General features: G+C 41.9%; 1 protein-coding gene across 18 annotated transcripts in view; it reads left to right on the forward strand.

Annotated features, from left to right (window-relative positions):
* The window catches only part of nbeaa (neurobeachin a), a 106123-nt gene that overhangs the window by 37114 nt on the left and 56893 nt on the right, over positions 1–12116 (forward strand). The gene's annotated exons all lie outside the window — the stretch shown is intronic.

Genomic DNA, 12116 nt, shown 5'->3' on the forward strand with positions numbered 1-12116 from the left:
AATCCCAATTCTACCCCCTAGCCCTTCCTCTTTGTCTTAACCCTTGTCTTACCCCTTCCCCTACCCCTGAAAACCTAGGGCCAAGGGGAAGAAGCCACTAAGAAATGGGACGCCACTTGATTCTCATCACATCATCACCCTTCACCGCTTTCTAGCTGTGACATAGGCAGATTAAATGGTTCATGATAAAGGTTTCCTATCATAAAGTAAGGTGCATATATTTCAACATTATGTCAATGTTATACAGCTATAAATAACAGCTTACAACCAGCACTGTAACGATATTTATAAAAATAGAAAGTGTATCAAATATACGTATGAAAAGAAAAAAACAGAGTAACAAACTTCATCAACAAATGTATAAACCTTATCAAGTATCACTTGGAGGTTTAAAAACCTCGCTCTCCCCCTGTCGTTGATGTTCTCTCTGATTCTTTTGTAAGAAAGTCCAGAATGGCATTTTGTTGCATTTGACTTTTCCATAGTGGGACTGCAGCTTTTGAATGGTCCTGTAGTGCTGTGTGGTGTAGCAGAGGGCTGACTTGTTGGCTCAGCATCTCCTGCAGGAATGACACGATTGCATGCATGATTGATGGGCTACAACTATGAAGTCATTGTAAATACAATAATAATCATAATAGTAGTATACTAATAGTGTGCTGAAAACAAATGTAGAGTAATGGTTTAAAAAATAGATCGGACAACGTTAGATTCCAAAAGTTGAATAAAGTTTGATAATGTGGTGTGCTCTCCACATACGGCCATCTTGTTTACATCTTTTATTTATGTTTAATACAGTAAACATATCTCACCATGACAACTGGTGGACTAGGGTGGCTGTAATTCACAGCAAACTGACTTCACTACGATGTGCTGTGTTTCATGAGTGATTATATAAAATGCGAACGTCACAGTGCACTTCTGTAATGTAGATTCCCCTCGCTTGGGAGCTGGCGAGCGATTTTTAAAATACAACTTACAATTAACAGGCTAATGTGGCCACTAGCTAATCTTTGTCTAATCATTTATGAAATGCAGTAGATTGCAGTGAGGTTTGATATCGGTGTTAGTTATAACTAGCGACAACCAACAATTAAAAACATGATGAATATTTACGTGGAGTAGCAAATGATTGAATATCTATAATATAACACGTGTTACTGTGAAAATCAATAATTATGCTTAATTACTTACATTTACTGTATGTGCTTATTTCGGTCTCCGCTCTGTCCTCCCCTCAGCAGGTGATGTAGCTCCACCTACCCGTTTGTTTCAAGTCTGGTCCCCGACCACACTTGGTTTCTAGGGCTGTAACACCCTTACCCCTCGATTTAAGGAGAATTGGGACACCCAAAACATAGGGGTAACATTAGGGGTAAGGGGTACAATTGGGATTTAGCCTTAACTTGAACCCGTGTACCCCCTACTCCTGCACACTTAAAAAATATAAACCTTTTTTTTCTTCATTAACTTCAAATATTGAACATGATTAATTGGTTAATTAAATATAGAAAATAATTAAAGTAATAATAAAATAATAAGTAATAATAAAAGTAATTATTTTTCAAAAATGTGTATTGTGCAGATTTTGATAAACGTTTTACTTGAGCACTGATAAATAGATAAGCATTCATCCTACAGATCTTTTTATTCCAGCCGGATGTTAGGATCCTTCTGTTTGAATGGGTTGAACTTGAGCTTCACTTTTGTCCACTTGCAATTGGTGTGATTTAAGTCTGCGGGTTTTCACAGCACAGTCGTGGAACTCCAATATAAATTAAATATTCAAGATTAAACACTCTTAAGGCACCACATAATCATCAAGCTTGCTTATTTGTTCATATAACTCACACAGACCAATGAAGAACTTCTTCTTCCTTGTTTCTGCCATGACTGTGCGCTGTGAGGCGTTCAGGTGCACTCGTAATTGAGTTAGGTGCTAGGCACTTGTTTTTAATTTTTATTCACGTACCATCTATGACAATTGGCCTACCCTAATTAGGGAACCTAGGCTCTACACTGTAGTCACTACGTTGGACCTTTCTGACAGCATTGTTATCCAGTTGTAGTTCTTCGGCAGGGGCTGATGCGTAACTTGCAATTCTCTGCCAAAAGGCTAGGGGCAGTGTTTTTCTGAGAGGGACCAACCACATCCCTCATTGGCTAGCTCTTTAGCTTCCTGTGTAGTAGGGCTGGGTGATATGGGCCAAAACTCATATCCCGATATACTGTATTTAGGTTGAATATCGATAAACGATATACAGTATATCTCGATATTTAAGAAAAGTGAGTTTGACAAAATCAAAGCCAAATATGCGTGTCAAGATATTTTATTAAAATGAATACTTAACATGAGGATGTTATTTCAAATTTTAAAGCTGCAGAGTGCACATTAAAAAAATCGTATCTAAAAATAGCCTCTAAAATAAAGTATGCCATTCTCTTTTAGAAATAAATATAGAAAAAGTCAAATATAATCTTTTTCATAATAAACCTTTAGCTATGCTCAAATCCTCAGCTAATAACAAAAGAACAAAATATGAAGGAATGCCCGGTCTAAGAGGAAATTTGAAAATGTCAGAAACTCAAAAATACTTTGCTTTTCCTTTCATGAGGAACGCAATGTTTCTGATGTCCTTCAACACGTCTTCTGTCCATCGGTTATACAGTTTTCAAGAGTTGCTGTTTGTGACATGTAAGTTCTCCCAGACAGTTCGTACTGTCTGTCAAACATTTCTAACATTTCCCGAAATGTTGGCTTTCCAACCGTATTGAAAGGTTGCATTTCTTTTGCAATGTAGCGAGTGACACTTTGTGAGCATGCACCATTGTTGCGCTGCTTTGTTTTATATTTACTTTGCCGATCAAACGCGTCAGTAAGCGTTGACTTTCGGGACAAAGGCTCTGCTGCACCTCCACACCGGGGCTGTGGCATTCGGCTTAGAAAACCTTGGCTTTTGTGCCTTCATTTATACAAGCGTTTGCTTGCTAACTTGCTAACTGCCAGCACTCTGTCTGTGTATTCACTCACGAGTAGCCCCGCCTCCACGTACTGAGGGACAAAGAGCCTGACAGGAAGGTTTACTCTCTCCGTTCATTCCACTATAGCACCAATGTGCACAGACGCATGCAGAGTGAACCCTCTTGTCATCTAACCTGTGTGGTACAGAGAGTTGAGGAAAACAAACATGCATCTATGCACGTGTCAATTTAGCGAGGCGGCAAAATTATTGACTTTGTTTTTTTAAATCGCTCGATTAATCGATTTATTGATTTCCGTGACAGACCGAGGTGTAAAAGTAACGCCACATTTCAGAATAAGAACATACCAATAGTAAAATATGGTGGTGGTAGTGTGATGGTCTGGGGCTGTTTTGTTGCTTCAGGACCTGGAAGACTTGCTGTGATAAATGGAACCATGAATTCTACTGACCATCAAAACCATCCTGAAGGAGAATGTCTGGCCATTTGTTCGTGACCTGAAGCTCAAACCAACTTGTGCTCTTCAGCAGGAAAATGATCCAAAACACACCAGCAAGTCCACCTCTGAATGGCTGGAAAAAACAAAATGAAGAGACAAAAAGACAACAAATAAGAAATCAGTAAGGTGGCAAACACTTTTTCAGACCTCTGTATGCTTTATGCTTTGGAGACATAATGGAGGCCAGAAGTTAACTAAAAATAACAAAAGCAACATTGTCCTTCCTCAATGTAGCTACACGCGACTACATGTAGTTGTTCCGCCGAGCACACATAACTTATTCTATTTTTCTTTTTGTACCGAATTAATAATTTATGGGAGTACGTTGTTAACACGAAACGTGAAAAAACAAGGACGACATATGTATTAGTAAATTAATGCACAAAAAAGTGGTGCAATAACAAGATATCAGCAGTTCAACAAGCTACCATTCAAAAATGAATTGATTTATTTGTGTAATGCAACATTTTATCTACACACACTGATGTTTGGTACATTCATTACAAAATGTGGGTGTTTGGACTTCATTTCCCCCTAAATTATGTCTCTCTACTCACAGCTCTTCACGCGCACACACACACACACACACGCACACACGCACAAATGACCTGAAAGGGCCTCACATCTTCTTGATGAGTTTATGTAATCACTGTTTTATTTTCACTCTTTTTAGGTCGACTTGATTGGGTTCATTTCAAGCACACAGTGTTGTGACACCTCTTAGATCAGGGGTATCCAAAGTGCATTTTAAGCCCGACGCTCATTTCTTAAAATATATATTGATCCTTGGTATATTTTGAAAATTCTATTAATTCATTATTAAGGAGACATATTATTAGTTAGCGTGTGTGTTTGTTGTAAAAATGTGGTGGTCTGTGAATGAGTGAGTGAGTGTGGGGGCTTGGGGGTCAATTGTCTCATCCCTTCTGCCATCTGTGTGCAGAAGGACCCCTGGGAAATGCAGTTCAGCCTCTTTACCCCTCCTCCATGTTTGTGTGTGTGTCTGTGCGTGTGTGCGTGCGTGCGTGTATTAATGCTAGTGTCAGTCAGCATGTCATTCTTCATCATCATCACATGAGGAGGAAGACGTGACACATCTGTTGCCTTTTACATCGCATCCCCTGCTGCTACCAGTCAGTCCGTTTTGAAGCATCCATTAAACTGATATGTAAATTTGATTATGTTTCCCTTTTTTCTTGGATCTTTGCTGCTGCCATTTCTGTTTTGATTTGGAGTTTTTTTGTCTTTTGTTTTTGAAATAATTGAATCTATTATGGTGAACCCTTTTAAGTCGACCCCGTTTATGTCGACAACCCGTCTATGTGGAACAGCTCATCAAGTCCTGGTCCACCGTGTTCTTCTTCTTAGTCGGCGTCGACATACTTTGTCGACCGCTTTTGTGGACATAAAATGTGAGAGCCATTTCTATGAAAAATTGGTCTGTTTATGTCGACACATTGTAGTATTGTTAACTTCATCATTATCACTACGCAATGTGAAACCACGACAGCAACATAAGTACTATCTAGTTAGACACAGTGACTTCCTGTTGAGTGCAAAATAAGCTTTAAACTAAAAGCACAGCAGTATTAACGTGGATTCTATGCCCATTTGTTTTTTTGAGATTGTTAGCCACACACACGGGCCACACGGTGGCCTCGTGGTGGCCTACAGTCAGGAGATCGGGAGGACCTGGGTTCGAATATCCATTGAGCATCTCTGTGTGGACTTTGCATGTTCTCCCTGTGCGGGTTTCATTCCCCAAAAAATGTGAGAGTAAATGATTGTTTGTCTATATGTGCCCTGCGATTGGCTGGCGACCAGTCCAGGGTGTACCCCGCCTGTTGCCTGAAGTCAGCTGGGATAGGCTCCAGCATACCCGCGACCCTAGTGAGGATAAGCGGCATCGAAGATGGATGGATGTTAGCCACACGAATAAAGATTGGCACATTTACCAAATTTTTATTGTCATTATAGAAGATCATATGAAAATGCAGTCCGCATTAAAATGTGCACAAATGGAGCCGAGCCATGTTGACAAACTGCCGTAAGTTTAAAAACCCAAAATGAACCCAAGTACTGTAAATGTACAGGCGATGGCTGGTTTTGGTTATTTTGGCAACCGCTTGTGTCGACGTGAGTCAGCCAATCCGAGAGGTGCCGACTTACCTGGGTTCCACTGTATTTACAATTTACGTTACTTAATCAGAAAGCCTTTTGCTATCTTGGCATCCCTTTCATGAATCCCTAACTGTGTGTTCTTTTTTTAATACCTAACTACATTTCAATAGCCTATCATTTATTGTTTTACTAACATTATATCACAATTATATTTTATTAAAACAGAAATACTGTTTATTCTATTTTGAAAAATCATGCACTTCTAGTTCATCGTTGGGTCATGTGTGCAGGGTCGATTTTAGACAACCATTTTCATAACAGAGCTGGTTCCCTTCCTGACAAAGATTCACTTCAACTAGTCTCTTACTCAAAAACGTTTTCAGTCTTCAAAATGCCATTTTTGTTGGTGAGGAACGACTTTCTGTACTTTAATGCACAACGATCCTCGCCCACGCACGGCACACAACTGGAAGAGGTGGGCCAGGGCACGGCATGATTGCATGCAAACGCACACGCATGTGCACAACATAGCAGAGTAATAGAATGACGGTAATGCGAAAGTCTCAGGTCATTGATGATAATAGGAACAAAATACAAAGACTCAAAATAATCCAGAAGTCAAACACGTCGAACACTCACTCTCCCGCAACTACATTGGTGTGCACAATAAAGACGTGTCCTGTAAGTCAGTGATTCTGGTGAACTGGTGGGTCGCGACCCACTTTGCCAGGAAAAAAACAACAAAAACAAAACTGTGTAATGAGCCGATGGCCTTGAATGCACCTCGTTTCTGTGGCATTTGCTTGCTACACCACCACGAGATGCGTTCCATGTTTATGGGCAACTCGGCCAAGCTTGAGCCGGAGGGGAAGGACACAGAGTGTGAACTTAACATGTCGTCAGTCCTACATGCAGCTAGATCGCCTTTATATCTACTGGCGCAGAAGAGCGTGCTATAAAGAGACACAGATTCAGCTCACATTGTGTCGCGAGGGGAATTCCGCCCACAATGCAGATTCGCATGTACAGTTTCATGCCCAGGTCGATCTGTTGACCCAGGCAGAGGGGTAGTTTACAGTAAGAAAGTCAAATTTGTACAAGTATATTCTGAATTGTACTTTTTCTTTATCTGAAGAGTTGAATCAGAGCAACTGGACTAGCTTGATTTTCTTAAAGATGTTTCACTTCTCATCCACGTCCACATCCAGGTGCTGTCATTCAACTCCGCAGAACCTTTTTCTTCAGATCATGTTTGAATTTGTGGATAAAAATGCATACGGGGTAATGCTTGCAACACATTAGAATGTTAGCGCCCTCTAGGCAGCTGCGTAATTGTTGCAGACGGGCACTTTAAATATAACATGTTTAAAAAGGTTGAGTTGAAAAATGCCCGCAATTTGGGTCGCCGCTTGTCATTGAGGGATGATGGTGGGTTCCGCAGCAAAACCAGTTGAGAACTACTGCTTTAATTAATTGTCTCGCTCGCAAACTATTTACAACAGCTGCTGTCTTGCACAAAAGGAATCATCTGAATGACTCCAATTACGAGTGGAAATAATTGTCAAAGGCAGAAATTGCAGTAAAACAGAACCCACAAAAAAGCACACTCGCTCACCTGCGACTACGTTCGTGTGCGTCATGAAGACGTGCCATTTCATTTTCAAGTAATGGATGACAGCGGCTACCTAGCTGAATAGAAATAATCCAAACCACTCAAAATAAGAGTGGAAATAATCCACAAAGTCAGGGAAATTGCCGTAATACCTCAGAATAGAAAAGATGGGACAAGCTAGTGGGTCGTGCCTTGAATGCTCCATTTGAGCGCAGGCCAGCGGGGGCCAGGAGAGGAAGGGGAATCAAACCGAAGTCCAGCATGTTATGAATGTCCTTGTGTGAGGACACTCTAAGCCAGTACTGTACAGTACTGGGCCATTGCTGCCTTTAAAACCTTTGAGTCCAAACAGAGCCTCAGCTCTCAGCTTTGGAAGTTCAGTGCAAGTGAATAAGAGCTAAAAAGAGGTCATGTGTGTGCATTAGGCATGGGCGGTATGAAAACATTGGACAAAAATATCACGGTTTGACAGTTTCACGGTGTTAGAGCTCTAAAATGTCTTACTTTTAAATGTCTTTACTAAAAAGAGAAAAAAGCCAAGTCAAAACAGTCATTTTTAAACCACATAACACGACGAAATATGTGTTTAAAATAAATAACAAAAAATAACTGAATTCTTTCTAAATAAATCAAATGCAGTTCTCAGTACAGTTTACTGTAGCTAATCCTGCAACTCAAATCATAACACACAATATTTTCTTAGTATAAAATAACAAAAAAACAAATTTAAATGCAAATAAATGCAATCAAGTGACCCAAGAAGGTCACAACATATTTTTTTCCTTTAACCTCGTAATGTTACTTTATTATTCCATAGCAGCAGGTGACATGTTTCCATAAACTTCCATTTGCGGGTCATGAGATTCTTGTTAGCAACTGTTAAGTGGTTGTTGCTTGCTGTTCATTGGAGAGTAAACGCTTTATACCACTTACAGTATCCTCCACTCCTGTCTCCTTCTCAATCACATGTCCACATTTGTCGACCCTCCATGTGAGTAATATGTGCACCGGCAACATCGTGGCCGTTCGGGCGCCGCTCGATGCTAATGAAGCAGCTAACAACGCCTGTGCTATCTATGCCCAACGTATGGCAACACAGCATATGCCATATCAAAGGCCAGGTCCGACTGCAAGGAATAACACAGGATGTGACGAAGTATTACCATGTAGTGGCCACGCTGGACCTCCACGTTCTCTCATATTGTAGAAACGGTATGGCGCAAAATTGTAGTGTTTTTTTTGTGGTTTCACCATGGTACACCTTGAAACCGGCCCATGCCTAGTCTGCATGAGTGTACAGTAGTCATGGCGACACTACACCTTCATCTGTACATGTCACTGATAAGAAGGCCTTCATTGTCGCTCACATCTCTGCTGTGGTTGGCTAACACCTACTCCTCACTGCCTCCTTTTCCCTTTTTTGCGTCGCTCCTGCAGCCCCCATCGAGTCCACTTGGCGAAACGTTAAGTGCATAATGTGTGATCTCATGTTCTGATGAGCCTCTCCGCACACAAAAGGACTGAATGGCTCGCGGAAGGGGGAGGGGGCGCAAATGACTAATGCAGCACACACAAAACAAACACATGCACTCTGCCGCTGCCTTTGATGCGGAGTGTTGATGATGCTTGTCCATTGAAAGCACAGAGGAGGCGGCCATTGGCCGCCTAGCCTCTGCGCTGACCCGCCATCGCCGGTAATGTGCAGCAGGTGTCTTTGTTGTTGCTGCTGGCCTTGATCGTGCTTAACAGTCAGGTGTAATAGTTCCTTTGATGCGCCGTCACGTTCATTAAAGGAGCACAACAGAAATGTCTTCACAATCCACATATTGTTAAATGAATGCCTCTCAGGCAGGGACAGTATTATATTTGCAAGAGTTTTACATACATCTCTTTGCAACCATGTTGGCGGGTCTCGTGACATGCCTGCTGGCTTCCCGGCCATGTGTCTGAATGGAACTGGAGGAACCGGCGGGTCGTTTGGAGGCAATCAGTCAGTGTGGCGCCAAAACAAACATCTTCCAGCAGTTGGCGAAGACACTACCAGTTAGGCATCACCCTGAGGTGGGTGCCTCATTGCGGGTCCATGTGAACGCTTCTGAGCCCTTAAACCTCAACAAAGTCTTCTGCCCAAACGGGTTATTTATGCAGGAGAAGCACAGTCTTTGTCTGTGAGGGGTGGGTAGAAAAAGTTGAACTTGGAACTGTAGCAAATATATATATTTATTTGTTAAATCTGTTCTTTACAGCACTCTTGGTAACATGCTGGCCGATGGTAGTGTTCTTTGCTTTGGTTTAAACAAGTGTAATTTGCAGCCGAAGAGGGACATCACCTTTTTAATGTAGCCAAAAATACCAAAGCAGAAGAATCTGAGGCACAGTGCTAAACAGGTTATGTTCAAGTGTAAAAAAAAGTCCAAAATGGTCTATCGGCAACATATGGCTCACGGGCCCCACGTTGGACACCCCTGATGCAGAGTAATATTAGCATTTCAACATGGGAAAGCAATTTAGACATGCTAGCTTCGCCAGCCAGCCTGGGGACCCTCACGTCATTCAAACCGTCCTGCATCACAAGTCTCTCTCCTCCTGTTTTCTCTTTACTGTTCTGAGTGATTCTCCCAAAAGAAGTACCACAGAGAGTGTCGTAACTTCGAGGGGCATGACTAGGGATGGGTACCGAAAATGGCACTTTTATAGACACAGACAGAAATGTCAATACTACCGTCAATACTTTGTCAATACTACCGAACACTGATTCACTTAAAATCAAAAGGTACCACGTTTCAGTACCAAAAGCGGCAGTGTCTGTGGATTGTCATGGCGCCGCTCCTAACAACATTCAATTCACAAGGGAAGAAGATGGGAGGGGTCAGTGTTTACACCAACAAGGAGTCAAAGCTACAGAAGCTGAAAGAAGTCCTATTTTTACGTACTGTATATGGATACAATAAAACCTACCTGTGTAATAAATGTCAATGTACTGGAAGAAGACACTTTCAATTCGTGACATAACTCCTGCATGTATCCTGGTTTGTAGAAACAAGCGAGCCATATTTTCCCCCCCTTGTCCTGTCTAGCCAAGTGGGCAAATAGTATTGTTGATGTAGATGCCCTTACATGCTCAACAGATTTGTCACTATTACTACTATTTATTACTATACTACTTATGATGGATATGCTGAGCTATAGGCTTGTTGCTGTGTGAAGCACATCATGACTCGCCCGCCGATATCATTATCGGCAGAACAAATGATACCGATATCTCACTTTTCGTACATCTCTGTTCCTCTCCTCCTCCGTCCCTCACAAGATGCAGTTCTGTTGCGGTCGTTTGCATCATCTGGTCCAGCCACCATGTTCCCTCTGCTGGCGGCGACGAGCGCAAGATTGCGCTGGTGTGCGCCCGGAGGAGCTTTTCACACAAGTTCCTTAACGACCGTCTGAAAGCGATGGTGTTAAACGCGCCGTCTTGGGGCTGTCAGCTTCTGGAGGAGGCATGGCGGTGACACACAAAGGTCTAGAAATGTCATGTCTCCCTCCAATTTTTCTTTTTTTTTTTTTTGTTCCACTCTAGTCCGTGATGGCAGAGTGTACCAATACTCTTCTCTAAATGAGAGTTGGGAAGTGACTGGTGCTGTCTAAAGAGTGAGAAGACATTAGCAGCAGAAGGGAGGCTGCAAATGACGTCTATCCTCCATGTTGAAGAGAGAGAAGAGTATGGCATGAAGCCACATGTATGGAATCTGATGCTTTGCACATCTAAATTCAGACTGTTGGATCATCCATCCATCCATTTTCTATACCGCTTCATCCTCATTAGCGTTGCGGGGGCATGCTGGAGCCTATCCCAGCTGACTTCGGGCGACAGGCGGAGTACATATAGACAAACATCCATTCACACTCACATTCATACCTATGGACAATTTAGAGTCGCCAATTAACCTCACCTGCATGTTTTTTGGAATGTGGGAGGAAGCCGGAGTACCCGGAGAAAACCCACGCACGGGGAGAACATGCAAACTCCACACAGAAATGCCCAAGGAAGAACTGTTGGATCAATTGGATCAAATGCTAAAATGTTAAACTCAATATGCTATTCAAGTGGAGAGGTTCTCTTAATTGTGCTCCATCTTGTGGCCAAAGGGATAATTGCATCAATCCAACGAAAAATTCTGTTCATGTTGCATGGTACAATAAATGAAGCATATTAGTGTGTGTATTAAGCACTAAAAACAGTAAATGTTGTTGTAAAATGGTTCTCCTTCTCAGTTGCACACACGTGATGTTTAAAAAAAAAAAAACAAAACGTTTTAATATCCGTGTCTGAACCTTCATTGCAAATGTTCTTTTCTTTTCTTCCTCTGTGGTGTTATTTCGTCCTCCCTAATGTATTATGTGCGTTTTTTTTCTTTTCATCTGATTTAATAACCTCACCGTGTGTGCTTGGCTTGTTGGTTGCCATGGCAACCACTTTCTGGATAGTCCAGTTCACTGAGGCTGAAGTGTGCGCTTATGTATGTGTGTGCGTGTGAAGTGCAGTGATACTTTCCACAAGTAATTGCTCTGCATCAGCCATTAAGGGGCAAGCCATTTGCACTCCATGTTGGAATGATGGTATCTGCTGCACTGCTTACATGTGTGTTGCCATGCATGTGTGCGTGTCGTTGGGCATCGCTGTGCGCTTGCTTACCTGTGTGTATCTGAGCAAGAGGGGGAGGCAGGCTCATTTAAAGCTGGTGTATTTTAAGAGTGACTATTGCTCTCAGAGTGAGTGCTTCTTTCAGAGGACAAAGGTGTGTATGTGCGTGTATTGGGGGGGGCGTACATCAGCATTCATCAAAAGCCTTTTTTACGAGTCTTGAAGACAAAAGGTTAAACATTAAACCTATGTTCTGTCTTCTG

Source organism: Dunckerocampus dactyliophorus, chromosome 16 (assembly GCF_027744805.1).
Source record: "Dunckerocampus dactyliophorus isolate RoL2022-P2 chromosome 16, RoL_Ddac_1.1, whole genome shotgun sequence".
Taxonomy (NCBI): Eukaryota; Metazoa; Chordata; class Actinopteri; order Syngnathiformes; family Syngnathidae; genus Dunckerocampus; species Dunckerocampus dactyliophorus.